This window comes from Brassica rapa, chromosome A10, assembly GCF_000309985.2.
Source record: "Brassica rapa cultivar Chiifu-401-42 chromosome A10, CAAS_Brap_v3.01, whole genome shotgun sequence".
Taxonomy (NCBI): domain Eukaryota; kingdom Viridiplantae; phylum Streptophyta; class Magnoliopsida; order Brassicales; family Brassicaceae; genus Brassica; species Brassica rapa.
In genome coordinates this window covers 5,666,283-5,683,012 of record NC_024804.2, presented here as the reverse complement: position 1 = coordinate 5,683,012, position 16,730 = coordinate 5,666,283, and the positions used below count along the sequence as shown (strand labels likewise).

Below are 16,730 nucleotides of genomic sequence, written 5' to 3'. Positions count from 1 at the left end.
GGCTCAATTGCAGAGATTGCACACTGATATAGGAGACATACATCAGCATGATGCATGCGTAAATGGCGCTAATAACAATGCTCCAGCTAACCAACAGCGAGCAGCTCGACCAATTGGCACTTACGACCGTCCCAACATTCATGGTCATAGATTGGGAATCCGAGCACCCGCTGTGGCAGCCAACAACTTTGAGATCAAATCAGGACTCCTCAACGTGATCGAGAACAACAAGTATCATGGCTTGGCTCTAGAGGATCCATTTGATCATTTGGACAGGTTCGACAGCTACTGCGGGTTGTCAAAAACCAATGGTGTGTCCGAAGATGCCTTAAAGCTCAAGCTATTCACTTTCTCTTTGAGGGATAAGGCACGTCAGTGGGAGAAGTCTCTACCCAGTGACTCCATCACCACTTGGGATGACTGCAAGAAAGCATTCTTGGAGAAGTTCTTCTCTACTTCAAGAACTGCTAAGCTGAGAAACGAGATTTCCAGCTTTCAACAGAAGAACTTGGAAGGTTTCAGTGAAGCCTGGGAGAGATTCAAGGGCTACCAAGCTCAATGCCCACACCATGGTTTCTCTAAGGAGAGCTTGCTGAGCACATTCTACCGTGGTGCTCTTCCTAAGTACAGAGCCAGACTGGATACAGCTAGCAATGGGTTTTTCTTGGGGAGAACTGAGGAGGATGCAGAAGAGCTGGTTGATAACATGGTAAAGAGTGATGCAGTCTACAGTGGAGACCACGACAGAGGCAGTAGAACAGATGATAAGCAGACGAGGAAAGAGATCAAAGCTTTGGAAGACAAGATCGACCTTCTCATTGCTGAAAAAGCCACCCAAGAGCAGCTGAAGTTTGTTGGTAACTCCAAGCAGGAAGATCCACTTGCTGTCAATGAGGTTTAGGGTTTGGAAGGTCAAGAGGAGTTGTGTTTCATTAACAACAATGGTAGCTGGTACAAAAAGGAGCCCAACTTTCAGTACAACAACTACCAACAAAAATCCTATCCAAACAACCAACAGAGTGGCTATCCGCCAAGAAACAACCAGCAAGGCAACTATCAGCCTCAGCAAAACCCCTCGTCTGGTCCCTCTGCTCCTCAAGAGAGCAGCACTGATACCTTACTGAAGCAAATCTTGGAGTCTCAGACTAGAAGTTAGAAGCATGTTGGTTATGAGTTGAAGAACCTTCATTCCAAGATTGATGGGAGCTACAATGAGCTCAACAAAAAATTCTCACACCTTGCTTCTACAGTCAAGAATTTAGAGAATCAGTTTGCTTCCATGAACACTCACCAGAATCGCCAGCAAAGATCTCTACCTGGAAAATCTGACCAAAATCCCAAGGAGGCCAAAGCTATCACCCTTAGGAGTGGTAAGCAGTTACCTCCTAGAACCCTCACCAAGGATGCTGAGAAACTAGGTGAGGGGGTTGCCATCAACATAGATGATGAAGTGGTGATTGTTGATGAGAAGATCAATGACGAGATCTTGGAGAAGATAGTGGAAGCCAAAGGTAAAGGAAAGGTTGGAGAGAAGAAGAAGACAATAAAGGATGGTGAAGTTGTTACTCCAGCAAGTGAAAGTTCTTTTGTTCCTCCTCCCTATGAACCCAAACTTCCATTCCCTGGTAGATTCAAGAAGCAGCTGCTAGAGAAATACAAAGCTCTGTTTGAGAAGCAAATGAGTGAAGCTCAGGTTGCAATGCCCATCATCGATGCTTTCATGTTGATTCCTCAATACAACAATTTCCTGAAAGATGTTGTAGCTGCAAAGAAGAAGGAGATGGAAGGCATGATGATTCTTACCCATGAGTGCAATGCCATCATCCAGAGGCTTGATGTTCCAGAGAAATTAGAGGATCCAGGAAGCTTCACACTACCTTGTGCTCTTGGACCTATGGTATTTGAGAAAAGTCTCTGCGATTTGGGAGCTAGTGTCAGCTTGATGCCTTTGTCTGTTGCAAAGAAGCTTGGATTCACTCAGTACAAGAAGTGTAGACTCTCTCTGGTGTTAGCTGATCGTTCAGTGAAGTACCCTGTGGGCATCTTAGAGGACCTCCCTGTGAAGATTGGAAGGTATGAGATACCTACAGATTTTGTGGTGCTTGAGATGGGTGAGGAGGCTCAAGATCCATTGATTCTAGGAAGGCCATTCTTAGCTACAGCAGGAGCTATTGTTAATGTGAAGGAGGGCACGATTGATCTCCATTTGGGTAAAGAGAACATCCTCCACTTTGACATCAAGGGGAAAATGAGGAAACCAACTGTGTTCGGGCAAGCCTTCTACATTGAAGAGATGGGCACTCCTGCTGATGAGCACCTTGAAGAGTTACCACCTGAGGACGACGAGGAGGGAGCATCTCCCTCTACTCATTCCCCATAGAAGGTAACCCACCACACTCCCTTGTATATACCATTTCATTTTTGCATATTAGTCTTCTTTTCGGTATCTCTCTCTACTTGACGACACAGAGACTGTGTAACTCAAGTTTGGGGGAGGTACCAAGTATTTGATCATGTTTGCTTTGATGTTGTTTCATTGAGTCATGCATTGCATACCTATTTGCATAAAAACAAAAAAAACCAATCATTTAGTTTGCATCATTTGCATTTTTAGGAGAGTCTAGAGCATATAGGTTGCATTCACTTGCATTGGGAGCAATGATTTTGAATGCCTTGTAAAGAACATTACGTTGCACCTGAGTAGCTTTTGCACCTCTCAAAAAGACTTGTATGTTTCGAGCCTTGAAAACTCTTCCTGAAACTTGTTGATTGCTGAAACTCAGTCTTTGAAGCCAACTACGACCTTATTTGAACTGAACAAACTTAATGCTTCTTGCTCATGGTCCCTTGTGTACTGAGTCATGGCTATACACACTTGAGTTGTCACATCTTTTATACAAATCTTTTTTGACAAACTCTAGTGGTAGACCACTCCCAAAACCTTTTCCTCCTTTTAAGCTTTCATTGTTTGATGAGTGCGGCCTTTTTCGGAAAGTCTTACATGTGCATAATGTTGAGAGTATCGGGAACGACAATGCTTGATCTTCATTCTTGCTAGATTGGGCACTCTATTGTCTAGCTATAGGTGGGGGTGAGTGTTGTGATTATGATTTGGGAGAAATGAAAAAGGAAAAGAATAGACTCTTTGTGCTTAAGTGAATTGTTTTATTGGGACCAATATAGAAGCCTCTAGCTCAAGTTTTGAAAAGTCTTGGCCCCCAGCCTAAAAAAAAAAGAAAGAAAAAGAAAAACGAAAAAAAAAAGAGAAAAGAAAAAAAAAAAGAGAAAAAGAAAGAAAAAGGGGCTAGCAAAGTTGTTAGGAGCTAAAAAATGTTTTGAGGTTGTGAAAAATCCCTTATAGATTTCAAAGAGAAAGAGCTGATGTTTTTAGAATCTTTTGGTGAGAGATGTGAGTTGGGTTTGACATTGAGAAATGATTGTGTAATTGTATGTTTGGGAAAAGGGTAGAACAATGGAGATTGAGCATTGTATGCATGAGTTGATCCCTTTCTTAGATATATTATGTGCACTGTCAAGGCTACTTGTTTCGAGAGTAAACCACCTTAAAGATCATATGTTTTGAATCTCTTGAATCACTTGAATAAAAGCCTTCCCTTACCCAACCAAATGACTTGGACCAACTGACCATTTGCAAGAATTCACCTGATGTTTTGTGCTTAATGAATGTGAGAGTTGGTTGATTTGAATGTGTGGATGCTTGATGATGAGTGTAAGAACAAAAAGAGTTAAGATAGGCCTAGAGAAGCTAGAGTGTAATAAGAGAGTGTGCTAGTTGTGTTTCTTTTGGCTATGTGCTCCCTCCTTCAACCTCTCTCCCTATGAGTTCTAGAAAGTTCACTTGTGGACAAGTAAAAGAACAAGTTTGGGGGAGTTGATAGCTTGCATATTTCTATTGTTTTATCCATTCATCCATGTGCATTTTGATCGTATAGATTAGGATTTAGCCATGTTTAGGTTGCATTTTGCATACATGAGTCCTTATCAGGTATTGGAGTACCACATGGAGTTCTTGGAAACACTTGGAGGCATTTGGAGCTCAAAAAGGAGTGTTTAGAGTGGTCATTGGGCGAGCAAGGCATGGAGCGACCAGTCCGGAGCGACACCACCAAGTCGCTCTGACCTCCCTATTGGAGCGACCTTACCAGAGCGACAGGGAGAAGTCGCTCGCGGTTTCATCACTCGGAGACGCGAGAACGAGCCCGGAGCGACCTCCCGGAGCGACACCACGAAGTCGCTCGCATCTCACACCCCTCTCGGAGCGACCTCCCAAAGCGACACCCCGAGGTCGCTCGCGTCTCTATGGCGAGACGACAAGAAGCGAAGCCTGGAGCGACCTCTCAGAGCGACCCACTGAGGTCGCTCCCGAAGGCCGGAGCGACTTGTCGGAGCGACATGCCGAGGTCGCTCCGCGCCTATTATCTGCTCGATTTCTATTTTACTTAAGGGCCTTTTGGTCATTTCATTATGCACGTTTTACATTTCTAAAACCTATGTTTTAAACATCTTTTGTAGCCACCAGTGGCAGATTATCTTTTATCTTTTGATCTATTGAGAAATACACAAGAACTCTCTTGAGAAGTTCATCTCTTGGGTTTTGATTTGTTATGTTCTTGTGTTGATTTCTTATCTATTTCTTTACATGATTAATCTGAAATCCAATATGGGTTTAAGAGGAATCATGGAGATTAGTGAGTAATCACCTTTGGAATTCATGGGTTAGGGAGATTAAGGGTGATTAGGTTAGAGCTAGGATGTTTTAGTGTAGATCATTCATATTTCCTTGCTAGTAGAGTAATCATAATGCATCTTCCGAGTTGGCCACTCAGTTGTTGATCCTTAGGCATTTCTCACCTGAAAGGTGTTCGATGAAATGCCCGAGACAACTCTCCTAGGCTTTTAGTATACTTTGCCAAAGACATTTGTTGTTAAAGGTGCTAAGATAGCTAATAGACTTGTTAGTAATGATTGCTTTCATATTATTCAACCAAAGACATTTGATGTTTGAGATGTGTTAGCAAATGAGTATTCATCTAGACATAGAGCTTGCTTAGAATTGTGTCTAGGCTTAAGGTTGATAGTTTGATTGATCATTTGCCATCCTTAGTTCGATACTTGATCACCCAAGGTCTAATCCCTATGCCCATGAATTCTCTTTTCCCTTAGTCAAGAAAGTATCATTCTGTTATTGCTTTTTAGTTTTAGTCATAGCTTAAAACCCATCTAAATCATTGGTTGCACTTACATTAAGTGAGTACTTGCATTATCAGTGCTTTGATATCCCTCAGAACTGGTTCGACAATCTTTTATACTACAAGATTTGTCTTAGGAGCCTTGAAAACTCCTAACATCAGACACCATTGGGATCTGCCGAGACTCATGGAGCATTCGATTTCGAAATCTCCTTCCTCAAGCTTTTCATTTCTCACCACTAGCCAGAAATCATCATCTATGATGGCATTTACGTGGTGTTTCCCTTTGTCGGCTCCTGCTTCTCTAGCGAAAGCTTCTTGCCTCTTTATAGTCTCGCCCGTCTGAATTACTTGGGTTTCAAGTTTTCTCACCTGAGTCCCTAAGGTCTCGATTTTGGTGTTCAGATTGTTATAGGCGTAGTCTATTTTACCGTTGAAATCCACGGTGATTTGTTGTTGTCCCAACAGTTCTCGATCAAGCATCACTTCGATCTTGCTTTCCTGAGTCTGGGGTGGTGGATTTTGGTAGTAAGAGTTCGAGTAGCTCTTGCTGTTGTTGAAGGGTTTTTGAAATTGTGAATTTTGGTTACTTCTTTGGCCATTTCCAAAGAAGTTTCTGTTTCCGCCCTGGTTTCCAAATTTCTGGAATCCGGTACCTCCGATGTAGTTCACATTTTCTTCTCCTTCCGTATCTGCTACTTCTCCTTCAGCTGAACAGACTTGCTTCCTAAGAAGCTCGTGCACCACATCTAACTTACCTCTTACTTCGTCCATCTGTTCCTTCCCGATAGAGGCTACAGACTTCTTCCGTTCAGAGTCAGTGTTTTTGGTGCTGCTACTGTTAGCAAGGTTTTCGATAAGTCTCACAGCTTCCAACGGATTCCGAGTAGTGAAGTTTCCTTCACTCGCCGTATCAAGGGCCATTTGATACTGTAAGGCGAGACCTCGGAAGAAAGTACTTAGCAGCTGCACTTCGTTAAATCCGTGGTGTGGACAGTCTCGCTGGAAGAACCTAAATCTAATCCACGCATCTTTGAAGGACTCTCCAGCCTTCTGCGAGAATGTGGAAATTTTGTTCCGAAGTTCTTCAGCGCGCGCCTCATCGAAGAAGTTTCGTAAGAAAGCATTCTTGATGTCGCTCCAGGATGTTAAAGATCCTGTGGGTTGCTGCCTAAGCCAGTGCATCGCTTCTCCATTCAGCGTGTATCTGAAGAGCTTGCACAGCAGGTAATCTTCGGGGACTCCTTCCATCCGAATAGCAGCGATTAGATCCTCGAACCGTTCCAAATGGTCCATAGGATGCTCGTGCGGTAACCCAGAGTAGGGTATCTGCGACACGAGAGTGTAGTATTGAGGCTTCAGCTCGAAATTCTGCTTCTGGATCTCCGGAAGTCGGCCAGTGGTTTCGATCGAGCGTCCTCATCTACAGGTTGAGCAGCTCCTGTAGCATCAGCATCAGGGATTACAGTTCCCTGAGCATCTATTTTCTGACCTGTTACATTACGCAGATGACCGGCCTGGTCATACAGGTTTCCGTTCTCGTCCTGAGTTAGAATAATAATGTTTACCATTTTTGACGACACGATATCGATCGACGTACGCAGTGTAGTATCGATCGTTGTCGAGCAATTGGGATCGATCAACGATGATGGTCTGGTGTCGGTCGACGGTTGGTTGTGCGTATCGATCGACGACGAAGTGGTTGCGTCGAGCAATGTGGAACGTTGACCTCTACAGATGGTGCGTTTCAAATGAGCAGGATAGTCTGAGAACAGCAAGTCTATCTCCTTGTTGCTTCTGGTACCGCTGGGCATGCACCTGAAAAGACAAGAAAAATATTATTAGAAAGGGGGTAAAGAAAAGAATAAGAATCAGTAAAACTAAATCTAATGGCGATCAAAGCTCCCCGGCAACGGCGCCAAATTTGATACCACTCAAATTACCTTAAGGAGTGTTACTTTCATCAAAAGAGGTTCAGATGTAGTACTTAGGGATCGAATCCACAAGGAGCTAGGGAACAATTAAATCTAGTGTTTATTAATTCTAAAGGTTGTAAATGTATAAATGAAATAGCAATAGTAACAAGCGAGTAAATAATAAATGTAACTTGGTTGGAAATGATATTAGATGCAGGGCCACTATTCAGGTGTTGGAGATTATAATGCCTATAGATGCCTAACTGTTGCATGCATGATATATTAGATCTCATTCGCTTAACTCAGTGATCAGCTGTCGCATGTACCACTGGTTAACAGACTAGATCTCGTGTCTCAACGGCTAGTATGCAGACAACGAGAGAGTGTCGATCGATGGTCTATTAAGACGTCGACCGATACACTTAGGCAGTATATAATCTACTAGGTTAAAAACTCGTCAGGGCATTTTGGTAATTTGGCTTGGCCATGGGTTTTAAGTCTGCTGAATCCAAATGTCGCGTGTCTGATGTCTCGACATCGATCGATGGTACTTGTGTACATCGATCGATATTAATCTTCATTTGTCTAGGCATCTCCTGGTATCGATCGTCAGCACTGATGCGCATCGATCGATTGTTCTTCCTCTCGTCAACCTCTACGTGGTCAGCTCGGGTGAAATGTCCTTTAAGCTCTAAAATGCTCCAAAGTCATAGCTTTACTCCGAAATGCACCTGAACCTGAAAACATACCTAGAAGAGTAGAAAACATAGATATATATAGTAAAACACTTATATACTATGGATGAAAACGGGTCAAATCCAAGGTATATCACAATCCTATGATCAAGTTCTAGTTAGCAAGGCTAAAACAAGCAATGAATACAAATCTATCATGAATATCACAATAAGGAATATCTATAGTTTGGGGCTAATCCCACAAACCTATCTGAACCCTGGATCTAATAGTTGAACTACTCAGACATAGCAAAGCAATTCATCACAATAAAAGAATAGAAACTCATAGTATAGATGAAAAGTAATAGAAACAAGGAGTTCCAATCACAAGTGATCTTCTCTCCTAAATTAAACTTGTAACAAAACTAGGTCTAGAAAAAGCTCTCTTCTTCTGCCGTCAAAAAACTTAGGCAGTATATATTCTACTAGGTTAAAAACTCGTCAGGACATTTTGGTAATTTGGCTTGGCCTTGGTTTCTAAGTCTGCTGAATCCAAAATGTCGCGTCTGGTGTCTCGACATCGATCGATGGTTATTGTGTACATCGATTGATATTAATCTTCATCTGTCGAGGCATTTCCTGATATCGATCGTCAGCACTGATGCGCATCGATCGATTGTTCTTCCTCTCGTCGACCTCTAAGTGGTCAGCTCGGGTGAAATGTCCTTTAAGCTCCAAAATGCTCCAAAGTCATAGCTTTACTCCGAAATGCACCTGAACCTGAAAACATACCTAGAAGAGAAGAAAACATAGATATATATATAGTAAAATACTTATATACCATGGATAAAAATGTGTCAAATCCAAGGTATATCACTTACGGTTGCCAGTAAGAGCTTGTCTGATATTGAACCTCTCTCTTCTGGTACGTGATTTTAAAGTAGTGTCATAAGCTTGGGTAAAGCTATCGACATGAAGCACAGAGTAAGGATCAGAGCAGTTCATTCCTTCATCCGAATAATCATCGGTGTCAGACAAAGCGTTGTCGTCGATCTGGGCTATATCAGATCGGTGTTTGTTTTGAAGAAAGGAATGAAGGGATTTATGGGAATTTTTAATTTCTATTAAATCAGAATTGTGTTTTGGACTTGTGGTTTTTTCTATCTCTTCATCCATCTTTTCATAGGATCTTCCCGTCGTCATATTCTTGATAAGGCGTCTAGCTCCTTCGGGATTCCTAGTGAAGAAATTTCCATCACTCGCTGTATCGAGTGTGGTTTTATAGCTCAAATTAACACCTCTATAAAAGATGTTAAAAAGTTGGGGTTCTGAATAACCATGATGGGGACATTCAAGTTCATAGCCTCTGAATCTTCCCCAGGCGTATTTAAACGATTCGCGTGGACCTTGGCGAAATGTAGAAATTTGTTTTCTTACTTCCCAGTAGCGTTCATCAGTGAAAAATTCTCTAAGGAAAGCTCTTCTAATCTCTTCCCAACAAGTGAGTGATCTTGTTGCTAAACAGTTTAACCACCTGAGGGCTTCTCCTTCTAGGGAGAATGAGAATAGTTTGCAACGATCATATTCATCTGGTATTAATTCTTCTAAAGTTTCAATGTGATCTTGTGGGTGTTCTGGGAAGGATCCACGGAATGGGTTTTGACGAACCATACGGTAGTAATATGCGTTAAACTTAGATTTTTTGGTATCGTCTCCTGGTATTTTAATAGCGGACCTATTGGAATAGGTCCTACCAGGATCATGGTAGTCTTGTATGGACAATTTTATATCTTCACCTTTAGTTAAGGTGGAATTTTCCTTAACAGGGATTTCAGTCCCCTGTTCAGTTTGGCTAGTTTCATTGCTCGTTTGACCATTTAGTTCAGTTTGGACTACTTTCTCATTAGCAGGCTTGGTAAGAGAAAACTTACCTGCTTCCGGCTGGGCGGTATCGATCGATGTTGGCAGCTCCGTATCGGTCGATTCTTCTGACTCATTGTCGCTCGATGGAAACGTTTCTCCGTCGATCGATGGTTGGTCACGCTCTGTGTTCTCCATTCTTTGTGTGTGAGTAACAGATTAAGAAAGAAAACTTTAGCAAGATTTTCGTAACAAGTCTATACTAAATTCTAAATTAAATCTAATGGTAATAAGAAAGAGTCCCCGGCAACGGCGCCAAATTTGATATCACTTAAATTACCCTAAAGAGTGTTACTCTCATCAAAAGAGGTTCAGATGTAGTACTTAGGGATCGAATCCACAAAGACTCTAGGATTACTCAACAGACTTAAATAATTAGAAATAAAGATAGACTAAAAAGTTTTAATAGTTTTAAAAGCAGTAAATGATAAATCGAAAACAATAGTGATTCAATAGATTGAATTGAAGTGGTTTCAAGATTGGGAAAGCAGCTAGATTCAGGCAATTCTCAGGTATAAAATGTATGCACTTAGTTTAGACTAAAGGGTTTGATGGTTCTTGAACTAAACATTGATTTAACCATATAGGTTATCTTCGCTAGATCTCGGATCTCAACTGTCGTATTTTGATCTCGAGAGAGTGTCGATCGATGTGACTTGATGTACATCGACCGATACACCTTTGTAACGATCGACCGACAGAACGATAGTTGCGTCGATCGATGGTTATTCTAGCGAGCTTTACGAACGGGTTTAACTTGTTCTCTAACCTTCTCAGACCAACGGTCGTTGCGCCTGAGTTAGTTAGATCACGCAAATGGGTTCAAGTATTGAGGGGAAACGGTTAGTTGGACTCAATTAATCCTAAGATCTAAAATGAAGGTGATCAATCTCAATTTTAGTATTAAATTCATAAGCAATGAAAGAACAATCAAAACACCTTTTTAATAGTCATATTAGCAGTACATAATTTCAACCATGGTGAGAAACCTAAATCTAACAATTGGTTTACTCAAACATATTCATGAGAGACAAAGTCATGATGGTGTGAAATAAACTCAAATGAAACATAGAACACAAATAGATAGAGTAATAGAAATAAAAGAGTTCAAGATCTTCTCTGTTTTGCAGTCTCAGATATATCTCTCCAATCCTAAGCCCTCCTAATGGTAGCCAAAATGCTCCTTCTCCAAAAACTAGGTCTTTGCAAGTGTCTGCCTAGAAATGATACAAAAACCTAGTACATATAGCCTAACAGGCGGCTAGGGACTTAAGTTGTAAATAATAGATCTTCTGGAAAATGAAATCTTTTAATTTGCGATTTCATTCGTGTGACTGGGCATCGATCGATGCACATGTGTGTATGTCGATGTATGTCGATCAATGGTAAGTGATTATGATCGACCGATGTTACTCTTCAAGCGTCGATCGATTTTCCTTGCGTAAAAGCATTCCAAAATGTCTTAAAAGTATCATTTCCTTCCATCAGATGAATAAACCTGTATTTGCTTTGAAAAGACTCTAAAACATGATTAATACATCTTAAAACCTTTGTATATCATGTATAAAAACGGGTGAAAATCATGGTATATCACTTATTTTGTTGAGTGTTCTAATATTTGGCACGAACGCTTAGGCCATGTAAATTATAAATCTGTGCAAATATTGATGAATATGAACATGATACCAAAGTCCAAAATTGGCAAAGACAAATGTGAAATTTTTGTCCAAGCAAAACTCACAAAAACACCATCACCTCATGTTGAAAGAACAACCGAACCTCTAAGACTGATACACACAGATTTGTGCAACTGAGACTATGTACAAACTAGAGGAGGTAAAAAATATTTTATGACTTTCACAGACGATTGCACAAGATATTGCTACATATATTTGTTACGTAGTAAAGATGAAGTCTTGGAAAAATTCAAAGAGTATAAAACTCGAAGTTGATAATCAGCTGGAAAAGACTATCAAAATAGTCAGAAGTGATAGAGGATGTGAATATGATGGACCATTCAATGCAATGAAGGTGATCAATCTCAATTTTAGTATTAAATTCATAAGCAATGAAAGAACAATCAAAACACCTTTTTAATAGTCATATTAGCACTACATAATTTCAACCATGGTGAGAAACCTAAATCTAACAATTGGTTTACTCAAACATATTCATGAGAGACAAAGTCATGATGGTGTGAAATAAACTCAAATGAAACATAGAACACAAATAGATAGAGTAATAGAAATAAAAGAGTTCAAGATCTTCTCTGTTTTGCAGTCTCAGATATATCTCTCCAATCCTAAGCCCTCCTAATGGTAGCCAAAATGCTCCTTCTCCAAAAACTAGGTCTTTGCAAGTGTCTGCCTAGAAATGATACAAAACCCTAGTACATATAGCCTAACAGGCGGCTAGGGACTTAAGTTGTAAATAATAGATCTTCTGGAAAATGAAATCTTTTAATTTGCGATTTCATTCGTGTGACTGGGCATCGATCGATGCACATGTGTGTATGTCGATGTATGTCGATCAATGGTAAGTGATTATGATCGACCGATGTTACTCTTCAAGCGTCGATCGATTTTCCTTGCGTAAAAGCATTCCAAAATGTCTTAAAAGTATCATTTCCTTCCATCAGATGAATAAACCTGTATTTGCTTTGAAAAGACTCTAAAACATGATTAATACATCTTAAAACCTTTGTATATCATGTATAAAAACGGGTGAAAATCATGGTATATCACTTATTTTGTTGAGTGTTCTAATATTTGGCACGAACGCTTAGGCCATGTAAATTATAAATCTGTGCAAATATTGATGAATATGAACATGATCCCAAAGTCCAAAATTGGCAAAGACAAATGTGAAATTTTTGTCCAAGCAAAACTCACAAAAACACCATCACCTCATGTTGAAAGAACAACCGAACCTCTAAGTCTGATACACACAGATTTGTGCAACTGAGACTATGTACAAACTAGAGGAGGTAAAAAATATTTTATGACTTTCACAGACGATTGCACAAGATATTGCTACATATATTTGTTACGTAGTAAAGATGAAGTCTTGGAAAAATTCAAAGAGTATAAAACTCGAAGTTGATAATCAGCTGGAAAAGACTATCAAAATAGTCAGAAGTGATAGAGGATGTGAATATGATGGACCATTCAATGCAATGAAGGTGATCAATCTCAATTTTAGTATTAAATTCATAAGCAATGAAAGAACAATCAAAACACCTTTTTAATAGTCATATTAGCAGTACATAATTTCAACCATGGTGAGAAACCTAAATCTAACAATTGGTTTACTCAAACATATTCATGAGAGACAAAGTCATGATGGTGTGAAATAAACTCAAATGAAACATAGAACACAAATAGATAGAGTAATAGAAATAAAAGAGTTCAAGATCTTCTCTGTTTTGCAGTCTCAGATATATCTCTCCAATCCTAAGCCCTCCTAATGGTAGCCAAAATGCTCCTTCTCCAAAAACTAGGTCTTTGCAAGTGTCTGCCTAGAAATGATACAAAACCCTAGTACATATAGCCTAACAGGCGGCTAGGGACTTAAGTTGTAAATAATAGATCTTCTGGAAAATGAAATCTTTTAATTTGCGATTTCATTCGTGTGACTGGGCATCGATCGATGCACATGTGTGTATGTCGATCAATGGTAAGTGATTATGATCGACCGATGTTACTCTTCAAGCGTCGATCGATTTTCCTTGCGTAAAAGCATTCCAAAATGTCTTAAAAGTATCATTTCCTTCCATCAGATGAATAAACCTGTATTTGCTTTGAAAAGACTCTAAAACATGATTAATACATCTTAAAACCTTTGTATATCATGTATAAAAACGGGTGAAAATCATGGTATATCACTTATTTTGTTGAGTGTTCTAATATTTGGCACGAACGCTTAGGCCATGTAAATTATAAATCTGTGCAAATATTGATGAATATGAACATGATCCCAAAGTCCAAAATTGGCAAAGACAAATGTGAAATTTTTGTCCAAGCAAAACTCACAAAAACACCATCACCTCATGTTGAAAGAACAACCGAACCTCTAAGTCTGATACACACAGATTTGTGCAACTGAGACTATGTACAAACTAGAGGAGGTAAATAATATTTTATGACTTTCACAGACGATTGCACAAGATATTGCTACATATATTTGTTACGTAGTAAAGATGAAGTCTTGGAAAAATTCAAAGAGTATAAAACTCGATGTTGATAATCAGCTGGAAAAGACTATCAAAATAGTCAGAAGTGATAGAGGATGTGAATATGATGGACCATTCAATGCGTTTTGTCAAGTAAACGACATTATCAATCAATCGACTGCTTCCTATTCACCAGAAGCAAACGAAGTTGCGGAAATAAAGAACAAAAATCTAAAGGAAATGATGAATGCAATGTTGCAGAAATCTGGCCTAGCCCAGAATCTATGGGGGGGGGGGGGGGGGAGCGCTGCTCACCACAAACTGCATCCTCAACAAAATACCTCATAAGGTAAAGTGTAAAACACCGTATGAACTTTGGAAAGGTAATGTACCTTCATACAAATACCTCAAAGTGTGGGGGTGCTTGGAAAAAGTCGCAGTACCACCTCTTAAAAAGGTCGATTGGACCTAAAACCGTGGATGTTGTACTCATTGGTTATGCACACAACAGCAGTGCTTATCGGTTTCTGGTAATCAAATCAGATATACCAGGCATCCATGTCAATACGATCATGGAATCAAGGAACGCTTCATTCTTTGAAGATATATTTCCTTATAAGAATAAGAAATATCTTAAACGCACTCATGAAGAAAGAGATGCGATTACCTCCACAATTGAGGCAAGTACTTCTGGAAATTCTGTAACTGAAGCAGAAGATGTTGAAGACAAACCTAGATGAAGTAAAAGAGTTCGTAAGGAAAAGTCTTTTGGTGAAGATTTCATGATGGTATTTCTCGCTGAGAATGAGCCGAGATCTTACGCAGAAGCTATGTCTAACCCTGGCGCAGATTTCTGGAAACAAACCGTCAAAAGTGAATTTGATTCAATAATGCTGAATCATACCTACGAGATAGTTGATTTAGCTCAAGGGTTTAAAGCACTAGGGTGTAGATTGATATACAAAACCAAGTTGAAAACTGATGGCTCAGTTGATAACAACAAGGCCAGACTTATGGTGCAAGGATTCAGACAAAAGGAAGGTCTGGATTTCTTCAACACTTATTCTCCAGTTACGAGAATAACTTCAATCAGACATCTGATTGCAATTGCAGCCTTAAGAGACTTAGAAATCCATCAGATGGATGTTAAAACTGCCTTTCTAAACGGAGATTTAGAAGAGAAGATATACATGAAACAGCCTGAAGGTTTCGTGGTTCCAGGTCAAGAATACAAAGTCTGTAGGTTCGTGAAGTCGTTGTATGTGCTGAAGCAAGCTTCGAAACAATGGCATAATAAATTTGACGGTGTAATGATGTCAAATGGTTTCAGCATCAATGAATGTGATAAATGCATTTACTTCAAGTGTTGTGCTTGTACGTAGATGACATGCTCATCATGGGCAGCAACAAATATATCATCCAACAAACCAAGAACATGCTCAATAGTCAGTTCGACATGAAAAACATGGGTTTTGCGGATGCTATTCTTGGCAGTAGACACTATGTTGATCTGAGGGAAGCACTGAAATTACTCAGTTCCCACTATGACAAACAGTGCTTCCTGTAAGTAATTAAGGTAAAGCAATGGCTTTTTAATGAGATAAGACCATAAACTTTCATATATATGTATATTGAATATAACAGGATACCTTCTGTATATGATAGGTTTTAGTGGCACAAACTGTGATCTAGACATGTCAATTAGGGCTGAAGCCTGGAGCCCGGGCCCTAAAGATTACCGGACTTGAGCTTAGTTTTATAAGCCCATAAGAAATTGAGCCTTTCGGCTAGGGCCGGCCCGAAACCCGTTTGGGTATTTTGGGCCTAAACCCGTTTGGGGATTTTGAGCCTAAACCCGTTTGGGCTAGGGCCGTCCGAAAACCCGAAATTTTATAATATAGCTTAAATATTATCGTTCTTGCAATCAAAACCATTATTAGTATTTACATATTATTTACTATTTTTATCCAAATTCTAATAAAGAAAATATAAAAATTGTTAATGCACTTTATTATTTGATCATTACAAGTGTCATATTTTAAATTTTGCAAATGCATCTTCTTCTTTTATGTACAACATATTTTTTTTTTAAATTTCAAAATACAAAGTATTGAAACGTTTGACCGTGTTAATTTTGTTCTGTAATATATTTAGTTTAAGTTATATTTCATCATTTAAATTTTATTAAATTTGGTTTGTTTATAATACGTTTTTAAAGCATACGAAAAACTAAAAAATATTTGATAAGAAAAAAGTTTAAACTAACTTTATACTTTAAAACAAAAAAAACTGTTTTTTAGTGAAAATTCACATTTATTAAAACGATGGAAGTGACAATGATAAATTAATTTTTGAAAAGCCCAAAAATGCCCGAAAAATGCTATAGCCCTATTAGGGCCGGAGCGGGCTTTGAAGTCTAGGCCTAAAATATTTCTGGGCCGGGCTCAAATATTTACGGACTTAGCGGGTATGGGCTGCTCCGAGCCGGGCCAGCCCGAATTAACACCCCTACTGTGATCTCTTCATGTTTTGTAGTTTACTTATTAACATTCCTGGTAGCAAAATGAATCGGACCAAACTGAGCTGCACTGGAATATTATCTAGTGTGATGGTTTTATTTTTCAACATAAGAAGTGTGGATCTATCCCTACTTTTACTTCGGTGAGTGTAGCTTTGTCAAATCCATTATTAATATGCACACTTCTAGAACACTTCTCAGGCAAACCGTTTTTCAACTTCAGGCAAGTTCTTGAGATGGTGGCTGGCTATAAAGGACTTGGCGATGTAAATTCACTAAACTAAATCTTGTATAACAACACTTGCAGGCATGTTTGAAGAT

The 16,730-nt window shown here is 39.4% G+C and overlaps 2 non-coding genes across 2 annotated transcripts; one reads left to right on the top strand and one right to left on the bottom strand.

The window, feature by feature from the left end:
* Positions 1-469: 469 nt before the first annotated feature.
* Positions 470-576, bottom strand: LOC117129391. The gene has a single exon (XR_004453040.1). It is a non-coding gene; the product is annotated as a small nucleolar RNA R71 (small nucleolar RNA).
* A 5,613-nt stretch (positions 577-6,189) lies between these two features.
* Positions 6,190-6,295, top strand: LOC117129421. The gene has a single exon (XR_004453070.1). It is a non-coding gene; the product is annotated as a small nucleolar RNA R71 (small nucleolar RNA).
* Positions 6,296-16,730: the final 10,435 nt, after the last annotated feature.